This window comes from Pelophylax lessonae, assembly GCF_965119305.1.
Source record: "Pelophylax lessonae genome assembly, chromosome: 5".
NCBI classification, from domain to species: domain Eukaryota; kingdom Metazoa; phylum Chordata; class Amphibia; order Anura; family Ranidae; genus Pelophylax; species Pelophylax lessonae.
This window is the reverse complement of record NC_138772.1, coordinates 57,524,379-57,552,169: the sequence shown is the minus strand read 5'-3', so window position 1 is coordinate 57,552,169 and position 27,791 is coordinate 57,524,379. Positions and strand designations below refer to the sequence as shown.

The 27,791-nt window shown below is 43.9% G+C and overlaps 1 protein-coding gene across 2 annotated transcripts in view; it reads left to right on the top strand.

Annotated features, from left to right (window-relative positions):
* Window positions 1-27,791, top strand: part of CDK14 (cyclin dependent kinase 14) — a 786,329-nt gene that overhangs the window by 139,092 nt on the left and 619,446 nt on the right. The window lies entirely within an intron of this gene.

Genomic DNA, 27,791 nt, shown 5'->3' with positions numbered 1-27,791 from the left:
CTACTCTCTCTCCTGCTCCTCCCCTCCAACTACTCTCTCTCTCCTGCTCCTCCCCTCCAACTACTCTCTCTCTCTCCTGCTCCTCCCCTCCAACTACTCTCTCTCTCTCCTGCTCCTCCCCTCCAACTACTCTCTCTCTCCTGCTCCTCCCCTCCAACTACTCTCTCTCTCTCCTGCTCCTCCCCTCCAACTACTCTCTCTCTCCTGCTCCTCCCCTCCAACTACTCTCTCTCTCTCCTGCTCCTCCCCTCCAACTATTCTCTCTCCTGCTCCTCCCCCTCCAACTACTCTCTCTCCTGCTCCTCCCCCTCCAACTACTCTCTCTCCTGCTCCTCCCCTCCAACTACTCTCTCTCTCCTGCTCCTCCCCTCCAACTACTCTCTCTCCTGCTCCTCCCCATCACCTCGTCTGCTCTGCCAATAAGGGAAGAGTCCTGACCTCTCATATCCCAACAACTAATTTAACACCCTCACTGCCTGGTTTTCCTTCCACCCTGTCATGTATGCCCTATGCTTATCATTTCCTTCACTCTCCAGGCATGTCTTTCTATCCAATAGTGTGAGCGGAACCTAAAGAGTGATTGGGCTGGAACGCTCTTCAGAAAGTGTTTGACAGGCAGTGGGTACCACCCACCATGTGTGGGGATACATTTACCATGCAAAAAATTGTATCCATAGCATAGGTTCACCCTGTGCCCTGTTGCATTTTAAGGGGGGGGGGGGGGGGAGGTGTCTTTGTGGGTGGGGTGCTGTAAAAATGGGGCTCAGCCATGTGTTTTTACTGCCCTTTAACCACAAGTATAAACGAGGCCTATGGGTTTTGTCACCATGGGGAGGGAATGTCTCTATCACTATACCCTACTTTTGGAAAAAATAAAAGCACATATGGTTCAGTTTACCACATTACAGGTTTTCGATGCCTTTGCAGAGCGTAGTCTGTAGATTCTTCCACTCACGTTGTGCCGAGCTGCTCTTGGCTGCCAGTTATGACTTAAGTTAAATGCTATGGCTCCCTGGTGACAATTTTGCTCTCTGCCGTTATGTGAATATACTGTTTGTAGTTGGATAACAATCTTGCAAGTTAAAGTGCAGGTTATTATTAACTTCATTTCTTTCCTAACGACACTAATTGCTTTCCTGCCGGGCTCAGGGAAAAAATAATAATTCCCCCCCCGATGGCTTGCATGCCACTGATTAAATGAAGTTTCAGGTTTTTTTTTTTTCAGTACCATCCTGCAATCCTGATTGGTTAGCTATGTAGCATCATCATAGCTTTAGAACCACCTCCTTAAAGCGTAACTCCACTTTTGTTGAGAAAAAAAACATTCCCCTCTGGGTGATCTCTGTACATTACAAGGATTGTAACAAACTTTGTTGCAGATTCCTACCTTTTGTTATTCTGAAGAAATCATTGTTTGTTCCTCTGTACTGAGTGGGCCTAATGGGAGTGGTTTCATAATTATCTATCAGCTGTGCAGCTGCAGGGCACTAATGAGGGAAGCTGCTGGGTCTGCATCCCTTTAGAAGTGTTCTTATTGGGAGTATCTCACCAAAAATGACATTTTTGTTGCAGGGGATGCCAGAAATCTGACTTGTATCTTAAGCCCCGTACACACGAGTCGAAATTCGGCCGGGAATTTTCGCCCGACGACCGATCTGCCGATTTTCGGATTGTTAGTATGATGCTTCCAACAACCGACTCCAGAATTTTTTCGGCCGAAAAGTCGGTGTGCAGACTATAAAATTTTTGTCGTCCGTCAAAACACGGACGATTTTCGTGCAGTCAGTACAGATTTCGACAGGGAAAAATCTTATGAGCAAGACTGGGCATGCTCAGAGAATAAAGAACACATAGAAATCAATCCAACACAAGGCACAATGATCAATGACATCACTTCTGAAGTAGAATTCTGTCGTGCCGGAAAATTCGTGTGCAGTCTAGGCACATTCCAACCAACAAAACACCACTCTGGACAAAAGATGGACGACCGGTCGGCGGAAATTCGTTGCGGGTGTACGAGGCTTTAGGCAGACTTCTGGGAAAATTGGTGAGCCAATCACACAAGCAGGAAATGATGTTTCTGGGGTGTGGTCAGTATACATTCTGTGTACAGAACACCTCCAGGTAGCCATATTGCATTTTCAGAAAATTACAACAGCTGCAGATTGAAAAGGAAAGGTCATTTTTTAATAACATTCAATCACAATATGATTTGTGTCGTAATTGTATATTCTATATTGTTTTTTATTTATTTACTATTTTCCCCACGAAAGTGGAGTTACCCTTTCAGTAAAGCACTTGTGGCACTTTTCTAGTGATGTGGTTGCATTTGAAAGTCGTGCCAAATTCATTAAAGCTGTGCAAGTTAGACGGGAAATCTTCCAATAGGGACACTGGTTCTGGGTACCTGGGGGCGCCCAAGGAATTTCCTTTTATTTGCAGGTATTTTATCTTACTTCCTGTTTTGGCTACGGAACAGGAAGTGAAGGTAAATCTCTCCAAAGTGACGTAGATGGGGAAAAAATAAGCTGACAGGGGTTATAACCATCCCTTACCCAATCCAAAAATAAAAAAAAAATGCCTGTAGTTCTACTTTAATGTAAGAAAAAAACCTTTAGGCTACGTTCACATGTGGGCGTAGCGGATCACGGGCAGAATCACCGTGATTCTACCCGCAATCCAGAATCATTGCAAATCGCGGGACGCCTGTGCGATGCCCGTGACTTGCAATGGCACCCCAAACTCTGTGCGATGTTGCTGTGATTTCTGCCTGACAAAAACAGAATCGCGGGACGCATGACGCCCAAAAAAGGTACAAGAGCTTCTCTTGTGCGTCACACGTCCCGCGATTCTGTTTGCGCGATGTTACCATGATTTGGCTGGCGGAAATCGTGGCAACATCGCACAGCGTTTGGGGTGCCATTGCAAATCTTGGGCATCGCACAGGCGTCCCGCGATTTGCAATGATTCCGGATCGCGGGCAGAATCGCGGTGATTCTGCCAGTGATCCGCCATGCCCACATGGGAACGTAGCCTTATCCTTTACAACCAATTTAAATCTGCAGCTTTTTTTTTTTTTTAAATATACCAGTTAACCCTGCCATAAAGGTCCTTATTTAGGCACTTCCTGGGGTGACCACTGCCTTCCAGTTGTGCTACTGTGTGGTCACCCTGTCATATGCACCCCTGATGGAAATTATAAGTTGGCGTGCAGATACATATTATACAGACATAGTCCTCCACTGTCACTATCGGGTAGCTGATCCAGAGCAACGGTGTGCAGCCAATGCTGGAGTGAGTGAATGTAGGTAGGAAGTGGCTGAAAAAGGCTGGAGAAGATCCAAAGCACTAGGAGGCAAAAAAAATAAAAATATATGAAAGTAAAAAACTGAAAACAATTTTTTCAAATTAATTAAAAAAAAAAGACTGAGACACAGTGGTTTAACAAACTAAATTAACATTTAGGTAGGGTTAACAAAATGTAAAAAAATTGAATTAAAAAATTAAAAACCTAAATCTACTTTAATAGTAAAGTGATAAAAAAAAAAAGCCAGTTGGCAAGTTATTTCGGCAGGATTTGGTCCTAGACCACATCTAGGTAACCCCTATAGCAAAGGGAATATATACAGAGAATACAAATTGAACTTAAAGTGGAACTCCACCCAAAAGGCTGACCCCCCCCCCCCTTCCTATGCCACATTTAAAAATACCTTTATTTTTTTGGGGGGTGTAGCAGGTACCTGGTTTTGACAGGTACTTGTTCCCACTTCCGGCCACATGGCTGCAGCCGATCTCCCGCCCACAACTTTCTGGGACATGTCACAGGTCTCAGAAGGCTGCGGGACAATTCGGAAAGTGCAGCGTGGCTTGCACATGCGCAGTGGGGGGCCAGCAATGGGAAGCCAGTGATGAAGCCACAAGGTGTCACAGTTGTCTGCCCACAGTTTAAATCCTGGTGCCGGGGACCCAAAGACCGGTGAAGAACCAGCTCGGGTGAGGACGGCGCTGGTTCCTTAGACAGGTGAGTGGCTGTTTTTTAAAAAGTCAGCAGCTACTGTTTCTACAGAACCAGAGATGTATAGTAACGAAGTAGAACTACTTAAGTACTGTACTTAAGTACCGAAATGCGGTATCTGTACTTTCCTAGAGTAGAATTTTTTTCTCCTACTTCTACTTTTACTTCACTACATTTTTTCGATGATTTCGATACTTCTACTCAAGTATTTTTTTTTTGTGCTGCATAGTTACTAGTTACTTTTAAAAAAATTACCACTGCCAGAACAGTAGATGGCAGGTTGCATAAAGCTCAAAAAAATGTGTATAATGTCATTTGTAAATCAGCGCATACGAAAATAAAGGCTGTGTATAATAAAAGCTGCTATACCAAATCTTTCCAATAAAAAGAAAATATGAAACAAACAAATAATTGGTGCTACAGCGCTTAAAGTGCATCAAGAAACTACTAACAAACACAGGTTAATCATTTGAATAAATCATTTGAAATAATAAAAAACAATATGATGTTCAAACTTTTGACTTCTTTCTTTAATAACTACATAACACAGTACTTGTACTTCTACTTTCAGTACTTGAGTAGAATTTTTTTTTCAAAACTACTGGTACTTTTTACTTTTAGTACTTAAGTAGCAAATTTTTTGAAAAAACTACTTGCAATACTTAAGTAAAGAAAATGTTGAATACTTTAGTACTTCTACTTAAGTAACTTTTTCTGCGAGCACTTCCACTTCTACTCAAGTCACTTTTTGATCGAGCACTTGTACTTTTACTCAAGTAGAAATTTCGAGTACTTTATACAAGTCTGTACAGAACTGACGAGAAGCTCCTTTTTAACTTAAGTGTTGCAGTGGTAATTCCCATTTGCATTGTACTGGGGCTAATGGACTGTTCAATCCGGCTAACTATGACAAGGACAGAGCCCTGCAGACCAAGGGCATCTCGCCATGCATGAAAAGTTGCAGAATGTCACTTTATCACTTTTTCCTGCCTTTGTATACCTCCCCTTATTGCTTTCTACCTCTATCCCTTCCTTTTTCCTCATTTCTAGGTAGAGATAAAGTATAGATCAGGGGTGTCAAATTCCATTTTAATCCCCAGCCACATCAGCAGTATGGTTGCCCGAAAAGGGCCAGTTGTATCTGGGGTGTGCTACATACAGTGTTCAGAGTTTTGAAGTGCAATTTTGTACAGAGTGCAGGGTTTAGGATTATGCTACATACAGAGTGCAGAGTTTAGGAGTGTGCATTACGTGCAGAGTTTAGGAGTGTGCATTACATGCAGAGTTTAGGAGTGTGCATTACATGCAGAGTTTAGGAGTGTGCGCTACGTGCAGAGTTTAGGAGTGTGCGCTACGTGCAGAGTTTAGGAGTGTGCGCTACGTGCAGAGTTTAGGAGTGTGCATTACATGCAGAGTTTAGGAGTGTGCATTACGTGCAGAGTTTAGGAGTGTGCGCTACGTGCAGAGTTTAGGAGTGTGCGCTACGTGCAGAGTTTAGGAGTGTGCGCTACGTGCAGAGTTTAGGAGTGTGCGCTACGTGCAGAGTTTAGGAGTGTGCGCTACGTGCAGAGTTTAGGAGTGTGCGCTACGTGCAGAGTTCAGGAGTGTGCGCTACATGCAGAGTTCAGGAGTGTGCGCTACGTGCAGGGTTGAGGAGTGTGCGCTACGTGCAGGGTTGAGGAGTGTGCGCTACGTGCAGGGTTTAGGAGTGTGCGCATTAAGTGCAGGGTTTAGGAGTGTGCGCATTAAGTGCAGGGTTGAGGAGTGTGCGCATTAAGTGCAGGGTTCAGGAGTACGGTACGTACAGAGGGAAAAGTTCAGGGGTGCACTGTGTATAGAGCACAGGTTTTAGGGGTGCAATATGCAATGTGTGCGACCCCCCCAAAAACATCCTCACATCCCTACTCTCTCCTACCTAGCCCGGCTCTAGTACCTCCCTGGGTATGCGGCTCTACAAGCCATGTATGCGGCTCTAATACCTCCCTGTGTAGGCAGCTCTACTACCCGTGTATTCGGCTCTAGTACCTCCCTGGGTATGCGGCTCTACTACCCGTGTATTCGGCTCTAGTACCTGCCTGTGCAGGCAGCTCTGCCTTGCCTTGCCGGGATATCACTCTTTAGTTTCCGGAGATCTGTCCCCACTGTGAGTGTATGCAGGGATCAGTTAGATCAAGGAGCCGCTGAGAGCAAAGTTGTCCACTGTAAACGCATTAGGCTTGTGTGTTTACAAGTGACAATGGGGAGCAGAGGGTGAGAATCAGAGGTGGTAGAAGAGTTCCACAACATTCCGGCTGCAAAACTGGGTGTAAGGGCCAAATAATCAGGCTTTTTTTAAATTGATTTATTACAGCTTTTGGCCACTAGAAGGCTCAAAGTATCATGGGGATGACCTATAATATTAGCACCATCTCATGGCTAAATGTGGTACTTTCCATTTTAAATTGAAAATGCATGAAAAATATTCGTCCAGTGCAGGAATTGGCCTAAAAACATTCGCTTTTTTTGCCCTATTTGCACAGAATGAACTGGGGGAATTGCTTTGCAAATTTTTTATCATTACATCCCTATATGTCTGTTAAACAGTGTGCTTCATCTTTTTTCACAGTGCAGTTCCATCCAGCAGCGAATGTACCCAATGTACACAGTGCTATTGTTAGAAACCTGCATTCAATAAATTCATAACTCCAGCTTAACACAGCCCCTGTATCTACTTCTTTCTTTTTTTTTGTTACCGAGCTCCTCAGTGCAGTGCTTGTCGAAAACCTTGTGAAGAAAAAAGTGAACTGTGAAATCAAAAAATGTACACAAAGGTATAGTAATGGTCCAACCTCCAAAGAGGAAGAGCCTCAATTCCTGAAACCCCCCGGGACACAAGGCTTCTGACGGGCAAAGCACTGTATTGTCTTCCTAGGTCAAAGCCAACCCTTAGGGACCTTCTCAGGCTGGTCCTTCCAAAAATTTGGTGAGAGCACTCTTGATAAGAGACCTCCCAGTTGTGGAGAGGAAAAAACCCGAAGGTCACAGATCCTCTCCCCAACATCTGGGCAGGCCCCGATCTCCTCCTGTGCCCTCCGTCTCTGAGAAAAAAAATAAAAAATAAACCACATGTGCAGAGCTAGTGCCCTTAATAAATAACACAAAAATAACTAAAAATTGCCTGGTGCATTACACAAGACAGGCCTTATGGCTGATATAAAAATTGTTCTGCGCTGACCAAAAGGCCTACTCAAGAGGGAGTGTGCAAGAATAGCAAAGATGACATGGCCTAGTGCCAGTGAAACCCGTGGGGTCCCAAACCCAAAGTGTTTTTCCAGTTCCCCTGGGACGCCCCCTGGGGTCCTTGCACCTCCCAGCCTCTAGCTAGACAGATGCAGCAGCCATCCCTACTAGCAGTTAGGGGGAGTTCTACCTGAAACTGGAGACAAGCCTGGTGATCCTACTTTCCGATAGGTCAAGGCCATTGAAAATCAATACGGAAGACATGTCAGAGCTCTGGGTCTAATGCTGGCCATACACTAGCCGAAAAATAATTAGAAAATCTGTCATTTGGTCCGATCGTTCGTTCGTTTTTCGTCCAGTTATTGGGCACAAATAGAAAATAGTTTTTAACTTTTGAGACGAAAAAAATCTAAGGATCAGTTTGGAAAATTCTGCCGAACGAACGATAAATTGAAAGGTTATCGTGTTTCTTGGCGGAACTGTTTGCAATAGGTATATGTGACAAACTGAACGAAAAACGTCCATTGAATGATCTATCCTTCTAAATTGTCATTACATGATAGCACAATCGTCTGCTCTCACGGCCGATTTTTCGTTTTTCAAAAATTAGTTTGATTGATTTTTCGGCTAGTGTATGGCCAGCTTAAGCTGAAGTCAGCAAGTGCTCATAAATTGACTGGCTCACGACTCTGCAGGTGCATTGTGGTGCCTAGAACAACATTCATGTGAGAATTCCTTCTACACATGACCGGTTCCCTTTAAGAGAACCTGTTGTCTGCCTGCTGTGGGTTGATTCAGGTTGAATAAGAAAGAAAAGGCATACTCAGTTAATATCTAACCAGCAAAACATGCAAACAAGTGGGAAAGGCGAGCGCACAGAGCAGAGTCCCAGATGTCTGATTGCTTTTACATATATTTGCAAACGTGTATGCAAATGGTAGATTTCAGCTTCAGCTTTTTCCTAAACACCCATAATGATGTTCTTCTGCCTGTCCTCCTAGTGAGATGGGACCTGGCATGGAGCCCACCTGCTTCAAAATGCAGCTTTTGCATTCTATAGGATTTAATGATACCAGTAACATAAGACGCACCTAATGTCTTTTGGTGTATTTCTATTTCTGCAGTAAGATTAGAGCAATCCACACTATAGGTGAGTTTTGTTTTCCAATCCACATGATCTACCTAATAATAGGGATCGACCGATTATCGGCAAAGCCGATATATTGGGGGCCGATATGCATGTTCCCTGATATATCGGAATCTGCCCCGGAGGTTACCGATATTTCGGGAAAGTGCTTGTACCGGGGTGATGCGGCTGAGAAGCTGTTCGGCTGTCATTGCAAGGAGCAGGAGGGGACAACCCCCCCCCCCCCCCGGCGACCTTCCGCGGCTCACCCGGGTCTCCCGTCCCACCAAGAGACCCGGGTAACCAGCCTGCACAGCTGCCGAAGACCTGATCAAAGTCGCATTCGGCTTGGCGTTTTGAATGCTTTTAAGTGCAGAGGAGGGGTTTGGGGACCCCCAGATCCCTCCACCAGAGTACCTGTCAAGTGCTAAAAAAAAAAAAAAGTTTTAAATGTACAAAAATATCGGCCGATACCGCTATGCATTGGCCAAAATATCGGCAACGGAAAACCGATATCGGACGATCACTACTATTTAAAACAACTGAATGACCCAAGCGCTCACTCCAATGGGAATTTTAGTCGTGCTGCTCTCCTCAGATGGGGAAACTCCAAAGACTAAAAATATAATAGAAAGGAGGCACAAGTACCAAGTACCTATTAAAATGCCAAAAACCTACTCAAACCTGAAGAGCGAAAATCGCTTTAAATGAGTCCACCTCGATGTGGAAAGGACATATCCCTAATATAGGTCTATGTCCTTTCCACATCGAGGTGGACTAATTTAATGCAATTTTTGCTCTTCATGTTTGTGAGTGTTTTTGGCATTTTAATAAAAATGTTAAAGATGTCCAAGGGTAATGCACTAGGTCAGTGATGGCGAACCTTGGCACCACAGATGTTTTGGAACTACACTTCCCATGATGCTCATGCACTATGGGAAATGTAGTTCCAAAACATTTGGGGTGCCAAGGTTCGCCATCACTGACCTAGTGCATTACCCTTGGACATCATTAAAATTTTTATTAAAATGCCAAAACACTCACAAACATGAAGAGCAAAAATTGCATAAAATGAGTCCACCTCGATGTGGAAAGGACATAGACCTATATTAGGGATATGTCCTTTCCACATCGAGGTGGACTCATTTAATGCAATTTTCGCTCTTCATGTTTGAGTAGGTTTTTGTCATTTTAATAAAAATTTTAAAGGTGTCCAAGGGTAATGCACTAGGTGCTTGTGCCTCCTTTCTTTTATATTTTTAATACTATTTTTAAGCCCTAAGATCTTTTAAAACCTAAAGTTTAGCTACAAAAAAACATGTTTTTCACTAGTTGCATCATTTAACTGCAACAAAGTATGTCCCACAAGGTGCAATCTGCTGGATTCTGTAGAAATCTTCACTGCAGGGCTGTCCTGTCCTCTTCCTGCTGCTGAACTTCTGACAACTGTGGAAGGTTAACAGCTTTGGTGTTGATTTACTAAAGGCTAATAGACTGTATAAAGTGCAAATTTTCCGGAGCTTAGTAAATGAGGTAAAGCTTCACTGATGATGGAAGTCAGCAGAGCTTCTGCTCATTTTACTAAGTTCTGTCGAAAATGCCCTTAAAGAGTGCAAATGCAAAGTCTATTTGCACTTTAGTAAATCAACCCCATTGAGTCTTCAGGTGCAGCTGCACTAAAGGTGATTCAATAGGGACAATTTCCCCCTCCTGCCCTCTCCTCCATTGAGAGAAATTCTTTCACTGATTACACAGCCTGTAAGATGATCTGTGAATAGGAGAGTCACAGGATTCTCTCCTCCGTTCACAGATCATGTTTTGCCTTTCATTTTAGTTTTACACTGAATAGGTTTTACAAGGTAAGGGTATGTATATACTTTATCATTGGTATTATTACTTTCAACAACTTTCAACTTTCATTTGCTGCCAATTTAAACTGTATCATTTATTTTTCTTTGGAAGTCCCCGTTCACACTGGGGCGACCTGGTCGCCTCACAGGTCGCCGTAGGTCGCCTTCCATAGGGAAGCTGCGGACCCGTTCTAATAGGAGCGACACAAGTCGCTCCGACTTAGAAAAAGGGTCCGGAGCTACTTTGGGGCGACCCGGAGCGACCGTCATAGACTTCAATGTTATGAAGTCCGTGCCGGCCGCTCCGAGGTCGCGACGCTGCTCGCACTGCGACCTCGGAGGTCGCCCCCCCAAGTCGGATCGCCCCAGTGTGAACAGGGCCTTAAAGTGGAGTTCCACCCTAATTTAATACTTACCTCCATCTTCTCGCTCCGGGTCACCTGAAAAAGAAATGGATAATCGCATATTTTTTTTTTTTTTTACTTACCTCGTAGCGAAGAAAATATACTTACCTTACTTCCTTCTTCCTCCTTCCTCGGCCGCGGCCCGTCGTCACTTCCTGGCTCTGCAATGATTCCTGGGAGCTGAACGTCATCGCTCCCAGGAATCATTGCGCCTGCACCGGCCCCGACGTCAGTTCCGGGTCGCGCGCGTCATCCCCTTCTAAACAGCTTCTGGGCATGCCCAGAAGCTGTAGAGGGATGACACGCGCGCACCGGAAGTGACGGCGGGGCCGGCGCAGGGCATCGTGGGACCGAAGAAGGCGGAAGAAGACGCCGAAGGGGATCTCGCTGGCTTCAAGCTGCCCACATCTGAGATGGCAGCGCTGGACAAGACGTTTTCAAGGTAAGTATTTGTCCTAACAGGTAAGTGCAACCCGGGACAGATCAGAGGCTAGCCATTGTGGAATGCACTAGCCCTGACTGTCCCGGGGGTATTTAAAAAAAAAATCCAGGGTGGAACTCCGCTTTAATGTCAGTTTTACTCTAGCACATCCTACACCATGATAGGAAAAAAAAACTTGCATAGGGGTTGATTTACTTCTTCTTCATTCACCTGTGGCAGTTGCAGGGCTCTAATGAGGAAATCTGCTGGGCCTGCATCCCTTTAGAAGTGTTCCTATTGGGAATATCTCACCAAAAATGACATTTGTGTTGCAGGGGATGCCAGAAATCTGACTTGTATCTTAGTGCAGACTTGGTGAGCCAATCACACAAGCAGGAAATTATGTTTCTGGGGTGTGGTCAGTATACATTCTGTGTGCAGAACCCCTCCAGGCGGCCATATTGTATTGCATTTTCAGAAAATTACAACAGCTGCAGATTGAAAAGGAAAGGTAATTTTTAATAACATTTAATTACAATATCATTTGTGTCGCAATTGTATACGCTATATTGTTTCTTCGTTATTGTTTTTTCCCCACGAAAGTGGAGTTATGGGCCATACACACTATCAGATTATCTGAAGACTTTTGTCTGTAGACTTACCAAAACCATCTAATATGAGGTCAAACCTAAACACTTTCAATTTGTATGCAATCCGGCAGGCCCTTGCACTACATAGAAAAGGTAAATCTGAAGACAAAAGTCTTCAGATAATCTGATAGTGTGTATGGCCCATTACCCTTTAACAGTTGTAACATTTCAGGCCAACTCCAATCAACAATTGATCACCTCTGCCAAAAGTAAAACCAGTCTGATTCCTATATGACATTTCGTCCTCTTAGGCCAGATTCACACCTATGCAGGTCACAGTTTGCATATTTCAGGTGCATTTTGCGTTTTTCAATACACATTTTTGATCCATTGAAGTCTACGGAGCCAAAAAACGAAAAAAAAAAAAAAAAACAAAAAAAAAAACGCTTTCCATAAAATGCACAGATGTGAACATGTCCCCTAGGAAACCATGCTAAATTGACTGTAGTGTGTTTGCGCAAAACTGAAGACGCACTAAAAAATGCATAGGTGTGAACCAAACCTTAGGGCTGGTTCACGTCAGAACACGGTGTGGGAATGAAACCCCCATTCTGTGAGCATTTCCCACAGCTCGTTCAAAACACACTGCAGTTGCCATCTGCAGCGGGTGTCAATATTAAGTTAATGACACCCCAAACACAGGTTGAAAACGCAGTGTTTGCCCGCACCGGATCACATGGTACAGAAGTACTTTATGATGCATTTGGTGTAAGTTTCCAAAAGTTGCGCATGCACTACTTTTTGGTGCAGTGCAATTTTAGCCCAATCAAAATGAATGGTCTGATATTGCACTGCACAGAACTGCACGTAAATTGCACTGCACAGAACTGCACGTGAATCGCACATCACGTTTCTCTGCTGTTCCCGGTGTGAACCGGCCCTTGGGGTTCATGCACACGGGTGTATGAATAAATGTTCCAAATATGCTGCCAGAAAAAAATGCCTCTAATGTTGTGTTTTTCTACGCATACCTTGCTAAAATATTAATTTATTATAGTCAGTAGAATAAATTTACACGCATATGCGCACATTTAGGTGTATGTAAACTTTTGGCACTATATAAATCCTGTAAGATAATAATACATGCATTTACATGCCTATGAGTATACGTTATGTTGAAAATGTCGTCTCTGAACGCCGATTTGGGGCATTTTGGTTTTTTAGTGCCTTCCGAACTCAGCTCTAAAATGCATCCAAATCACGTGAAGCTTGTCGCTCAAAAAAGGAGCAGAAGCCTGTTTTTGGGCATCAAACTTGCATACGGCAGCCTATTCAGTTGGATGGGCTGCCCTACATATAGGTGTCTCGGATTGTGGGCAGAATCGCCACGATTCTACCCGCGATTCCGACTCATTTCAAATCGCGGGACGCTCGTGCGATTCCCCTGACTTGCAATGGCACCCCAAACGCAGCAAGATTTTGCCGAAATTGTTGCCCGACTAATCACGATAAAATCGCTCACACAGAATCGCAGGATGCCTGTCGCCCAAAAATTACAAGAACTCCTTTTGGGCGTCAGGCATCCGGCGATTCTGTTTGTGCCTGGACCTATTCTGTGACGTCGGCAGAGAGAGGACTTTAGCGCGCACTCTGCTGAAAAAGGGATCTCTGCTGAAAACGGGTTCCACAGGAAATGTACAGCCAGACGAGCTTTGCCTGGACTTCTCCTTTAACCCCCTAACCTTAAAAAGGATTACATAAATTATTATTAATAATAATAAACACACAAATCCGAACAAAAAAATTAAATTATTTTAAAAAATATATTTTTTTAAATATATTTTGTGTTAGTTATGCTGACCATACACTAGCCGAAAGATCGTTCAAACTCATTTTCGAAAAATGAGCACTCGGTCGTGAGAGCAGACGATCGTGCCATCATGTAATGACCGAATTTTGAACTATAAATCGTTCATGCCTAGTGCAAACAGTTCGGGCAAGAAACGCATTAACTTATCAATTTATCGTTCCTTCGGCAGATTTTTCCAAACTGCTCCTTGACTTTTTTTCAGCTCTGAGTCACGGTTCACACTTCTGCGATGCAGGAACGCTGCGAATATGCAGTGTGTTCCCGCATCGCATCCGCACCTCTGGCAGTTCACACTGCCATATGCGATACGCAGGGGGTGTCAATTAAAAGTTAACGACACCCCCAGTTGAGATCGCATATCGCAGTGCGATCTGCAAGTTCGCACAGAATCGGATTGCACTAGTGTGAACCACCATGCGATCCGATTCTGCTGTGGATAAAAAAAAAAGGGTTTAGTGCGATTGCGGTGCGAATTTAGCCGTACAAACTGTATGGCTGAAATTTGCATCGCACAGAGATCGCATGTAATTTTAGGAGCAGTGCGCTCCTAAACCGGCACTGAAAATGCTACAGTTAAAACCGTTCTTCTATTTGTGCCCATTACCTGGACGAAAAACAAACGAACGGACCAAATGACAGATTTTCCAACAATTTTTTATTTTTTTTGGCTGGTGTATGGCCAGGATTAGGGTGTTGTTTTAGTTATTTATTTTATATATATATATATATACACAAACATCTGACTTACAAACGACTCCTATTTACGAACGGAGGGAGACAACAGGAAGTGAGGAGAAATCTCCCCCTAGGAAGGGAAATTCACTCCTGGAAGAGTTCTCATGGGAAAAAGGTGTCTCCACTGAAGCTTTATCAATCCTACCAATCTACCAATCTTTGTTTCCACCACAACCCAAAATTTTCAAAATCCATTTGTCACAGGGACAGAAAGTGAGGTGAAATCTTCTAAACAGGGGGTACAGACAGCAAAACAAATGGTACAGGGGTGTTAACCCTTCCCTATGCTATCCAAAAAAAAAAAACCTTAATTATTATTTTGGCTGGGGCTACACTTAAAAAAAAAATGTATTGGTTCCGACTTGCAAACAAATTCGACTAAAGAACAATCCTTCAGTCCCTATCTTGTTTGGAACCTGGGGACCGCCTGTGTGTGAATATTTATATTTATTTATTTTTAAGGGTTATGGGTTAATTATTACATTTTTATCACTTAGAGCCGGTTCACACTATCACGACTGGTCAGGCGACTTGGTCGCCTGACAAGTAGCACTCCATTCTGTGCAATGGAACCGTTCTAATCGGAGCGACTCAAGTCGCTCCGACTTAGAAAAAGGTTCCTGTACTACTTTTGGGCGAAGGTGGAGCGACTTGCATTGACTTCTGTTATGAGAAGTCGTTTGCAAGCCGCGATGAAGTTGTGCTGCACGGGCGACTTTGAGTCGTGGCAGTGTGAACCGACTCTTAGTATTTATTTATTGAATTTTTTTTTTTTGTTATTTTTATTTATTTGTGTATTTATTATTATTAGTATTAGTGGTAGTAGCAATACAGTAGTAGTAGTAGTAGTATTCGCACCCTAACAAACAAAAATAAATAATAAATACGCCTAGTCCTAATCCTAACCCTAACCTAATCCGTCCTAACTTCTAAACCTAATCCGTCCTAACTTCTAATCCTAACCCTAACCTAATCCGTCCTAACTTCTAAACCTAATCCGTCCTAACTTCTAATCCTAACCCTAACCTAATCCGTCCTAATTTCTAATCCTAACCCTAACCTAATCCGTCCTAACTTCTAATCCTAACCCTAACCTAATCCGTCCTAACTTCTAATCCTAACCCTAACCTAATCCGTCCTAACTTCTAATCCTAACCCTAACCTAATCCGTCCTAATTTCTAATCCTAACCCTAACCTAATCCGTCCTAACTTCTAATCCTAACCCTAACCTAATCCGTCCTAACTTCTAATCCTAACCCTAACCTAATCCGTCCTAACTTCTAATCCTAACCCTAACCTAATCCGTCCTAACTTCTAAACCTAACCTAATCCATCCTAACTTCTAATCCTAACCCTAACCTAATCCGTCCTAACTTCTAAACCTAACCTAATCCGTCCTAATTTCTAATCCTAACCCTAACCTAATCCGTCCTAACTTCTAATCCTAACCCTAACCTAATCCGTCCTAACTTCTAATCCTAACCCTAACCTAATCCGTCCTAACTTCTAATCCTAACCCTAACCTAATCCGTCCTAACTTCTAAACCTAACCTAATCCGTCCTAACTTCTAAACCTAACCCTAACGAAAGAAAAACTGAATAATAATGGTAATAAAAAAATAAAAATAATTAAAAGCGAATGGAAAAGCTAAAAAATAGCTGAAATACCTAGCGAGAAATGATGCAACAGGTGATAGTTTTCTCTATCGACTAATAAAAAAAATGCCAAAATTTTGTCGTGTATATAAATGCCCCAAAATCATGCACAAAACGTGCAAAATAAAATGGCAGGAAGAACACTCAGACGCTATGCTCAGGTGTGAACGCAGCCTGTGAAGTGGTAGAATTCACGTGTATCCTCTGGCTGCATTACTACTGCAGGGACTGGATTTTTTTGCAGGCTGCTTCCTTTCCGTACACTACAAGGCAAGTCCATCCTCATCCCTGCTCCAAGAAATCCCTACTAAGGCAGCAGAGCCCCCCCTTCCGTGGCTGGCCGGCTCCGGGCACGCACTATTATATTATTATTTTTTATCTGTACAGGGTTAGGCGTGATGCCTCGGCATCCTTAGAGAATTGGCCACCTGCTGAGATCTCCCTGTTTGCAGCTTGTGATTTCCCCCTCTCTCTCTGAGCCGTGTAGTACATCCTTCCCCATCCTTCGCTCAGCACCAGCATGTTGTGAATTCATTCGCTCAGCCCAGCCTGGCCTTACTGCAATCGCTGACAGCGAAGGGGGGACATGCCGAAGAGTTGCAGGTGAATCGGACGGAGAGAGGGGGCACAGCACAACGGTGAGTCATGGATTATTACACTGCATGTAAATCTTACCCTCACCCCCCCCCCCCCCTGGCACACACCTATTCCCCATGCCGTGCAGCCGATCCATAGATCCCACGCCTTAAAAACCGTGCAACACGGCCGCTTCCATGCAAAGCCAGATTTTAAATTATTCAAAGCAGAAGAGTAAATGTGATCCATTTCTCGGCTTCCAATCCCTCGGGGGTACACCTCGCTCCGCCGCCTCTCTAGTTTATAAATAACGCCAAGAAAAAAAATAATACAGAAATCATTTAAAAAAATATACAGTACTGTATATATATCTCATTTAAAAATAATACATTTTAATTTCTTAAATCAATTAAATGTAATTTTCTGGTTGTATGACAGTTCCCTATCCACTTGTTATCAATCTAATGTATTCTGAGCTTTTGGATGGGATAACGTGGAAAGTGCAATAACCTATAGCACAGTCCGATGACACCATAGCGTAGGGGAGCCTTGCAGCGCTGGGATTCTGGGTTCAGTTGACACCAGGAGCTCTGATTGAATGCTCCCTTCTTGTTTGGGTGGGTTACCTCTGGATCAGCCTTTCTCAACCTTCTCAACACAGAGGAACCCTTGAAATACATTTCTGTCCTCGGGGAACCCCTGCTAAAAATTTAAAAATCTACAACTCATGATACATTAGTGTGACAGTCAGTGGGAAGAATGCTCCTTACTCTTGTCATCATTGGGAAGAATTATCCCCTTACAGAGAGCTAAAAGGAACAATGGTGTCATTGGGAACTTATTGGAGATGCAGAAACTGCCCATTGCTTAAGGAACCCCTAGAAATCTCAGGAGGAACCCTGGTCTGGATGCTTCCTGTACCGGTAACAATACACTCACCGGCCACTTTATTAGGTACACCTTGCTAGTACTGGGTTGCACCCCCTTTTGCCTTCAGAACTGCCTAATTCTTCATGGCATAGATTCAACAAAGGTTTTGGTCCAAAGTGACATGATAACATCACACAGTTCCTGCAAATTTGTCAGCTGCACATTCATGATGTGAATCTCCCGTTCCACCACATCCCAAAGGTGCTCTATTGGATGGAGATCTGGTGAGTGTGGAGGCCATTGGAGAAAAGTGACCTCATTGTCATGTTCAGGAAACCAATGGTGAGATGTGGTGAGTGTGGAGGCCATTGGAGAAAAGTGACCTCATTGTCATGTTCAGGAAACCAATGGTGAGATCTGGTGAGTGTGGAGGTCATTGGAGTACAGTGACCTCATTGTCATGTTCAGGAAACCAATGGTGAGATCTGGTGAGTGTGGAGGCCATTGGAGAAAAGTGACCTCATTGTCATGTTCAGGAAACCAATGGCCTCCGCACTCCACATCTCACCATTGGTTTCCTGAACATGACAATGAGGTCACTTTTCTCCAATGGCCTCCACACTCACCAGATCTTACCATTGGTTTCCTGAACATGACAATGAGGTCACTTTTCTCCAATGGCCTCCACACTCATCAGATCTCACCATTGGAGAACAGTTACCTCATTGTCATGTTCAGGAAACCAATGGTGAGATGTGGTGAGTGTGGAGGCCATTGGAGTACAGTGACCTCATTGTCATGTTCAGGAAACCAATGGTGAGATGATTTGAGCTTTGTGACATGCTGCATTATCCTGCTGGAAGGAGCCATCAGAAGATGGGTACACTTTGGTCATAAAGGCATGGACATGGTCAGCAACAATACTCAGGTAGGCCGTGGAGATTAAACGATGCTTAGTTGGTACTAAGGGGCCCAGCATGTGCCAATAAAATATCCCCCACACCATTACACCACCAGCCTGATGGCAGGATGGATCCATGCTTTCATGTTGTTTTCTGACCCTACCATCTGAATGTTGCAGCTGAAATTGAGACTCGTCAGACCAGGCAACATTTTTCAAATCTTCTATTGCCCAATTTTGGTGTGCAAATAGTAGCCTCAGTTTACTGCTCCTAGCTGACAGGATTGGCACCCGGTGTGGTCTTCTGCTGCTGTAGCCCATCTGTTTCAAGGTTTAATGTGTTGTGTGTTCAGAGATAGTATTCTACATACCTTGGTTGTAACAAGTGATTTGAGTTACTATTGCCTTTCTATTATCTCTAACCAGTCCGCCCATTCTCCTCTGACCTTTGACATCAACAAGGCATTTTCCTCCATAAAACTTCCGCTCACTGGATGTTTTTTCTTTTTCGGACCATTCTCTGTAAACCTGAGAGATGGTTGTGTGTGAAAATCCCAGTAGTTCAGCAGTTTTTGAAAAATTCAGACCAGCCCATCTGGCACCAACAACCATGCCACGTTTAAAGTAGGGATAGACTGATTATCAGCGAGGTCGATATGCACTTTACCCGATATATTGGTATCGGCCCCGTAACTGGCCGATATTTTTGTGACGTCATTCTGCCTTCTTTGGCCGCCTCCCTCTCCTTGCACGGCCTCATCTGGAGTCTGGACTAGTCTCGCGGGAGTGTATCACAGCCATACACCCACCCACAGCAGCCCGGTGCCAGCCACCCACATCCACAGGCCCTGTACCAGCCAGCCACAGGCACTGTACCAGCCAGCCGCCCACAGGCCCTATACCAGCCAGCCACAGGCCCTGTACCAACGAGCCAGCCACCCAGAGGCCCTGTACCAGCGCCAGCCAGCCGCCCACAGGCCCTGTACCAGCCAGCCACAGGCCCTGTACCAACGAGCCAGCCACCCAGAGGCCCTGTACCAGCGCCAGCCAGCCGCCCACAGGCCCTGTACCAGCCAGCCACAGGCCCTGTACCAACGAGCCAGCCACCCAGAGGCCCTGTACCAGCGCCAGCCAGCCACCCACAGGCCCTGTACCAGCCGGCCACCCACAGGACCAGTACCAGCCAGCCAAAGGCCCTGTGCCAGGCAGCCACCCACAGGCCCTGTGCCAGGCAGCCACCCACAGGCCCTGTACCATCCAGCCAGCCACCCACAGGCCCTGTACCAGCCAGCCACCCACAGGCCCTGTGCCAGCCATCCACCGCAAGGTGCCAGCCATCCACCACAAGGTGCCAACCAGCCAGCCATCCACCACAGGGTGCCAGCCATCCACCACAGGGTGCCAGCCAGCCATTAAGCAATGAACAAAAATAAACATGTTCAGGGCCAGATTTGTGTCAAAAATTCTTTATTTTTTCAAAACTTTAAATGTACAAAATATCGGCCGATACCGATACGTTGTGTCCAAAATATTGGTATCAGTATTAGCACTGAAAAAACCATATCAGTCTATCCCTAATTTAAAGTCACTTAAATCCCCTTTCTTCCCCATTCTGATGCTTGGTTTGAACTTGAGCAAGTCGTCTTCACCACGTCTAGATGCCTAAATGCATTGAGTTGCTGCCGTGTGATTGGCTGATTAGCAGTTTGTATTACCAAGTTATTGAACAGGTGTACCTAATAAAGTGGCCGGTGAGTGTAAGTTAATCAGCCCAAATGATCTGTGGACGTTTGATTTTAAAGTCGCGTCACAGGCGGGGATTGGTGTGAAGGGTTTGGTGTGTTTTGGTGACGGGTTAAGGTTTTGGTGTGTTTTGGAGACCTCTGTGTTGCTATATTAGGAGTAAAATAAAATCCTTATCCCCTTGAACCCCCACACCAGTGTGCCCCAGCTGCATGCATTGTGGGGCGCTTGTAGAGCAGCCTCATTCACTTGAATGGGTTATGTTTGGCGGGCCCTTTGCCCACCGAAAGCAACTGAGGTGTAATTCCTAGAGGGCCCCTTGTAGCCAAGTCCGAATGAGATTAAGCCCTCGTTCACACCAAATCCGACTTTGAAATCGGGTTTGGTGTGATCGTGCAACGTCAATTGAAATCGCACAGTTTCAAAGCCACATGTCAGTGCAACTCCAGGTGGGACTTGGCTGACATCTGTGCGACTTTGTGTACATGTCTATGCAAGTCACACCTGGAATCGCCAAAAGTAGTGCAGGAACGTTCCACCGAATTGAAAAGTTTAATTGCCAACTATAGAGTGCGACTTGACATGTGATTTGGACCTGACAAATCTGGTGCAGCTGTGCATGGTGGCCAACCAGCTTGTTACTTGGTTTGCTCAAAAGTTATTGTGTCTACCAACCTAACTACGGGAATGATTTGTGTCATTTTGATTATAATTTTTTTTTTACTAGTAATGGCTGCGATCTGGGTTTTTTTTTTTAATTTATTTTTGCGGGACTGTGACATTGCAGCAGACCCCTAACTGACATTTTTGACACTTTTGGGGGTACCAGTGACATTACTACAGTAATCAGTGCTAAAAATATGCACTGTCACTGTAATAATGACACTGGCAAGGAAGGGGTTAACACAGTAAGTGATCAAATTGTTAAATATGTACCTAGGGGAGTGTTTTCTAACTGTATGGGGACAGGGCTTGCGAAATGATCACAGAGACCTGTGATCCTACATAGAAGGATCACAGGGGCTCTATGATCATTCCAGATTGAACAATGGTCAGTTGTGTTTACAACAGCTTGACCGTTCTTCTCTATCAGCGGGGAGCGATCACGGGTGGCAGGCAGCAATCTGAGCCACCCGCCCCGTGCATCGGAGTCTCTGCTTACTAGCGGGAGCGTGCCGCGCGCTCGCCCCCTAGCTTCAGGCACGACGTAGACCTAAGTCAGTTCGCGCAGGAGGGGCTGCCTGCTGCAGTAAAACTGCGGGTGGCGGGCAGTCCAGAAGCGGTTAAGAACCCCTGTCAGGGTTAAGTGCGGTTCACACTATAGCGATGTCAGACATCGCATGTGATTTGCACCGCACTGCTATGCAAATCACATGCGATGTCTGTGCGATGCAAATTCAGCCATACAGATTGCATGGCTGAATTTGTATCGCATTTGGACCAAAGTCGTGCAGGACCCTTTTTTTTGGTCCGCACCAGAATCTGATCGCATGAGTGCGATACGATTCCTGGCCGAATTCACAGTTCGCACTGCGATATGCGAATTGATCTGGGGTGTCGTTACCTTTTGTATATATACTTCAGCAGCTCACAAATAGCAGTGTGAACTGCCTGCGAGTCAGGGGTGATGCGGGAACCCGCAGTGAATTTGCAGGGTTCCCACATCGCACCAATGTGAGCCGGCACTAAATGGTTTGTCTCATCCCTGCAAACTGACACATCTTGAATAGAGCTTGTGCTTTTAAAAAACAGACTTACTGGCTGGCTCAGTACATTAAAATAGAATAGTGATACAGTGGGAGTGTTCGGTGGGCACATCGCTCTGCGCTCCAAGGACACTCTAAAGGATGCCAATCGGCTTCCCAGAAAAAATCACATGCTGCCAAAACCCCCACCCTCTCCATAGACAGCAGTGTGTCCGGCGCCCCACGCACACTTAAAGGAACACATTTTTTTTTTTTTTTTTGTTGATGTACGGATGACTAGCCTTGGGGGGGGGGGGCGGCGCCCCTGCGCCCCCGCGCCCCCTATTGTCAAGCCGCCACTGGAATGGACACGGAGCTGTGACATAAAAAGCTGCTTGATGTAGGGGCACTCAACAGGAGGGAGGGGCCAGGAGCACAGAAGAGGGACCCAAGAAGAGGAGGATTGGGGCTACTCTGTGCAAAAGCAACGGCACAGAGGAGGTAAGTATAACATGTTATTTAAAAAAAAAAAGAGACTTTACAATCACTTTAAGATTAAGGTTAAGGATTTGGGCCTGAGGATAAGGTCTGGGCTGTGGTAATGCAAATTACATGCATTGATGTGCTGCAGTATCATTCTTTGTGAATAACCTCCTACAGCACTTTCATAATGCACCTGCTGTTAATTGCTCAGCAAAAAAGATGCAGGTTGGACTTTTCGCCCATTGTGGTGCATTAGGCAATTTATTCAAATGAATGCAATGCATGTGAACACAACAAAATGCATGTTAGCTGCCTGCAACGGACCGCCCTAGTGTAAATGGGCCCTTAAGGTTCCTGGCTATAAAACCAGTGTGCTCATAACTGTCAAAGCTTCAGTGATTTTTTTTTTTTTTTCTTTTCATCTTTCCACCATTCCAACGCCCTTGTTGTTTTAACTTTTGGATAGTAAAACATTTTTTTTTTCTGCGAGTAAATACCTTATGTGACGGTACTAAATGCCACTGGGAGTGAAAGACGAATACTTAATGGACACTGAGAAATGGTTTGGATTGCTTCAAATTGGTTCTGTATTTACATTTATGATAATGTGTATTGAACTTCAATGTCAGAGACAGGCTCTCCCTATTGTCTGTGTATTGAGGTGTGGTGTGGATTCTGTTAAGCCCGTCTGCCCCATTTGTAATGAGCTCACATATTGTTTCTGTCCAGATGGATAGATAATTAGTCCAGGTTAATTCTATTTCTGAATACAATTTCATCTGCATATGATAATGTAATCAGGCAACCCCTGACCTGTGTGTGGTAATCTGATCAGGAGGGGGGGGGGGCCGCTGGAAAATCTGATATCTATGTTCAAGACTGAAGGAAGCCATATACTGAGAGAAGCCCACAAGTACAGTGTGGGTCGTGGTCCCGTTACACCTTATACAGCCCACTTCTTCTTTCACTTCTGGTGAAAAGCCTTGGCTAATGACATCATGCACAGCTCTCTCTCTCTCACTGTTGTGAGAGTTTGCCAGCAAGGTAGGAGGAGTGAGTCATAGGATAGTCAAAGAATTGCAGAGCTGAAGGGGGCTGGATGAGGGCGGACATAACAGGAGACTGCAGAGATCCATGAGTATTCATCAAGAGAGGAGAAACGTGCAGACGAGCAGTGCGTCCGTCTTTCTGTGTGCATATGTATGTATATGTGTGTATATGTATGTATGTGTGTGTATATATATATATTTATATATATATGTATGTGTGTATATATGTGTGTGTGTGTATATGTATGTATGTATGTGTATATATATATATATATATATATATATATATATATATATTATTGTAGTGTGTGTGTGTGCGCCTCTGTGTCTGTAAATCCAGGAAGTGAACAGGCAGTAGCTTCAGCTGCCCACAGTTAAAATGGCTGCAGCCAGACTTAGTGGAGGGAGATTTCTACAGCATATTTGGCAAGTACAGAATCACAGTACATATTAAACTAGAAAACGTACAATGTCCGGGGAAATTGTGTGAAGTGTTCTTGCCGTGTGTGTGTGTGTGTGGGAGTGGCAGCAGTTAAGAAATTGTGAAAACTATCAGGACTATGGCTTAGCCGTGGACATTTTTAGTGGCGGCAGGGATAGCTCAACGTTTTGATATAAGATTTGTGTAGGTGAAAATGAGGGAGTAATGGCAGTTTAGAAATCATGTCCTGATTTTTCAGCTCCCACTCTAGCTTTTGTCAGCTCCCACTCTAATTTTGAACATCCCGCCATTCATTCCTATGAGACCAATTTTGCCATAAAAATGCAGATATTTTGTGAACCATTTGGCGAAACGTTCCACAAAGTAATAGCACACCAATTGGGAACAATCCGCACGTTTCGGTATGTTACTGTCTATGTAGTGTAAAAACTGTAGGAGGAGTTAGGGTGGAAAATTTGGCTATAATAAGAATATATATGTGAGATAACAGTGGTCTTGCCATGCAAGAACACCTAAAAATATGCACAGTGGTTGGAGGGAAGCTTCAGAATAGCAAATGGGTTTTAATTACAAATTATGTGAGCAGACTGCAATTCCTCTTTAAGCATCACAGTTCAAGGGAAGGCAGCCAAGGTCATTTTACGTGAATTAAGTTGACAGAACCAAGGATTGTAAGTAAATGAAAGCAGATCTTGCTGTAAAAATATAATAAGTTAGGCTCCACCCGTCTTAGAAGTCTGCAAAAAACAACTAAAGACAACACGTGGGGGGAAAAAGGTATTTACCATACTCGCCTTATCCTATGTACTTTGGTCAGGATGATGTCAGCAGCCTTCGAGTGATATCCCAGAGAAGGACAAGTTGCCCAAATCTCTGCACTACTGCACTGAGCTGTGAGATTCTCTTGCCAGATTTGGGCTGATTGACATTTCTTGGGATATTCATATAAAAAAGTGCAGCGCAAAAAGCCTTCAATCACTTTTACCATATGACCTCCATGTAATTATAAACCATGAGAATATGCAAATGAACAATATGGGGCTGATTAACTAAAGGCAAATATACTGTGCATTGCAAGTGCAGTTACTCCGGAGTTTAATAAATGAGCTAAAGCTTCACTTTGCAAAAAATACCCAATCACATGCAAGGAAAATAAAAAACAGCATTTTTGCTTGCACATGATTGGATGTGGGAAATTAGCAGAGCTTCGTTGCATTTACTAAGCTCTGGAGCAATTTCACTTGCAGAGTGCAAAGTATATTTGCCTTTAGTAAATCCACCCCATTGTCTAGGAATAAAAGTCCACTTCACAATCCCCAGTGTGTAAAGAAGGTCCTTCACTTAAATAGCAATAATACTTTTGAAAAAGGTCTCCAACTGTGTCTGTGAATTTACATCAAATATTCACCACAGTGTTCTACCGTCACCAGTTAATTCTTATTTATGATCTCAATACGTTACTATGCACCTTGCCCTTTAATTGGGCTCTGTACACTTTGAGGGTACACCAGATGTATCAACACCTCGCCTTCTTTCGTATCAACACCTCGCCTTCTTTCGTCTCCAGTATTGAGTTCCACATATAGGTGAAAGCTCCCCTTTCTGCTTAATTTGACTGATAAAACTATTATTGCATACTTGCCAACTGTCCCGTTTTTGCCGGGACAGTCCCGGCAGAAAGGGAGCCTGTCCCGTGTAATTTACATTGTCCCGGCAATGTACTTATTTGCACTTTATTTATATTAACATATTACATATTTTGTTTGGTCACACCTGAGCACATTTGACACTTTAGAATTGCAGGGAATTGTGATGAGAATTTTAAACTTTAGGCAGAAGTAGTGCAGCTGAATGGGAGAATTATTCCAACTCTGCTACTTTAGCCTCAAGTTTAAAATTCCCTTTTCAATTTCCTGTAATTCTGTCTTTATTGAGTAGACCCTATAATCTGATAAGTAGGCGTAGATTAATTACGTGGAGTGGGCGGAGCTTCAGGGAAGTGGGTGTGGTAAGTAATTGATAGCTGTGGTAAGTAATTGATAGTAAAGTGTCCCTGGAAATCTTTTTCAAATGTTGGCAACTATTTTATTGTGCAGCAGATATTGTAAATATGGGTTTTAATTCAATAAATATAATGGCACTTACAAATATAGTGCACTATTCAGTGCATTAGAATATATGATTAGAACAATGTATTGCCCCCTTAAGACAAAGATACAGCATCCACATTTCTAGGAACACCTCACTTCCAGCCATATGCGTGATGACGTCACGTGGTGGAGCAGTGCCCAATATACCATAGTGCACCACAAGGTATATACCGCTCAATGTAGTTTATTGTGATTGGAAAAAAAAAAAGCCATGCCCATTTTTTTCATTTACTGTGGTGCATAATAAACATGCTGCCTTAAAGAGTAACTCTACTTTTGCTGAGAAAAAAACATTTTCCTCTGGGTGATCTATGTACTCTGCAAGGGTTTTAACAAACTTTGTTGCAGATTCCTACCTTTTTGTTATTCTAAAGAAATAGCTGGCTGTCTGCCTGTGTCCATGAGCTCAGTGAATCTATATGGGAGTGGTTTTATCATTAATAAGCAGCTGCTGCACCTGCAGGCCTGTAATGAGGAAAGTAGCAGGGTCTGCATCCCCTTAGGGTCCTTCCATAGGGGTTTTTCGCCCAGCAAAGTCCGTTTTGCTCGGCAGGAATTGATCCGCCGATCTTTGCTCTCTGTGCAGAGACTGATCTGTCAGATCCCCGCTCTCCTCTATGGGAGATCGGATGAAAACAGGCCCCTTGTCCGTTTTTCATCTGATCCTATCCGATCTGTATGAATTTGCATCGGATTCGGACAGAACACGCACAGGACCCTTTTTTGGGTCCGCAGCAGAATCTGATTGCATGGTGGTTCACACCAATGCGACCTGATTTATGTTCGAACTGTCAGTTCGCACTGCGATATGCGAACTGATCTGGGGGTGTCGTTAACTTTGTATTGACACCCCCATCGATTTGCATATGGCAGTGTGAACTGCCTGCGATTTGAATGCGATGCGGGAACCCGCAGTGGATTCGCAGGGTTCCTGAATCGCATATCTGTTAACCGGCACTAAGGGATGTTCTGTAATCCATCTGTGAACAGAACACCTCCAGGTAGCCATATTGCATTGCATTTTACTGAAAATGACAGAGCTGCAGATTAAAACGGAAAGATAATTTTTAATAACATTCAAGTACAATAGGACTTGAGTCGCAATTGTATATGCTATAATTTTCTTTTTTATTTGGTAATTTTTTCCCACGAAAGTAGAGTTACCCTTTTAAAGGCTCATTCAGACAGGCAATTAATCCCATCCTCCATGCAGAGCTGCTGGTAGATGAACAGTGTGTGCATCCACCTTGAAGCTGTCTGCAGGCCCCCCATAGAAGTGGATGCACAGGCATCATTGGGAAGGACACAATCACATGTCAAAATCTGACACCACCAGTGCCAGTTTTATAGGGGGAAAAACACCAATTGCCCTCTGCCTCCCTGCCAGAGGGGGCCCCAGACTTCCTTTATACAAAAAATGTAATTATACATTTTTTTTTTTTTTATTATTAAAAATTTTCTTACCAACGTATCCTTAAAGCGGAGTTCCGGGCACAAAATCGACCTAATGCTTTGCTTTACCTGAAAAGGAATTGGATAGTTAGGATTATTTTTTTTTTTTTACTTACCTTGTAATTGTAGAAAGAAATACTTACCTTTCGTCACTATATATATTTTTAGAACACACGCACAACGCAAATGAAATGTAATATAATATTTTCACACAAATAGAGCTTTCTTTACTTTACTGGAATTTTTATTTTTTTTTTTCTACTAGTGATGGCAGTGATTAGGGTCTTATAATGGGACTGCAAAAATGTGGCGGATAATCTGACACTAACTGATTAATTCCCACTGACATCGCCAGTGACACTAATACAGTAATCATTGATAATACTGTACACTGTCACTGTACTAATGGCCCCTGGCTGGGAAGAGGTTACCATCTAGTCTAGTGCAATCAAGGGGTTAAAAGTGTGCTTCTTTTACTAATGGATCTCATAGTTTCCGATTCCGGCTTTTCACGCGTCCAAAACCTGGAAGCAGGCCGCAAATGTACGGGTGT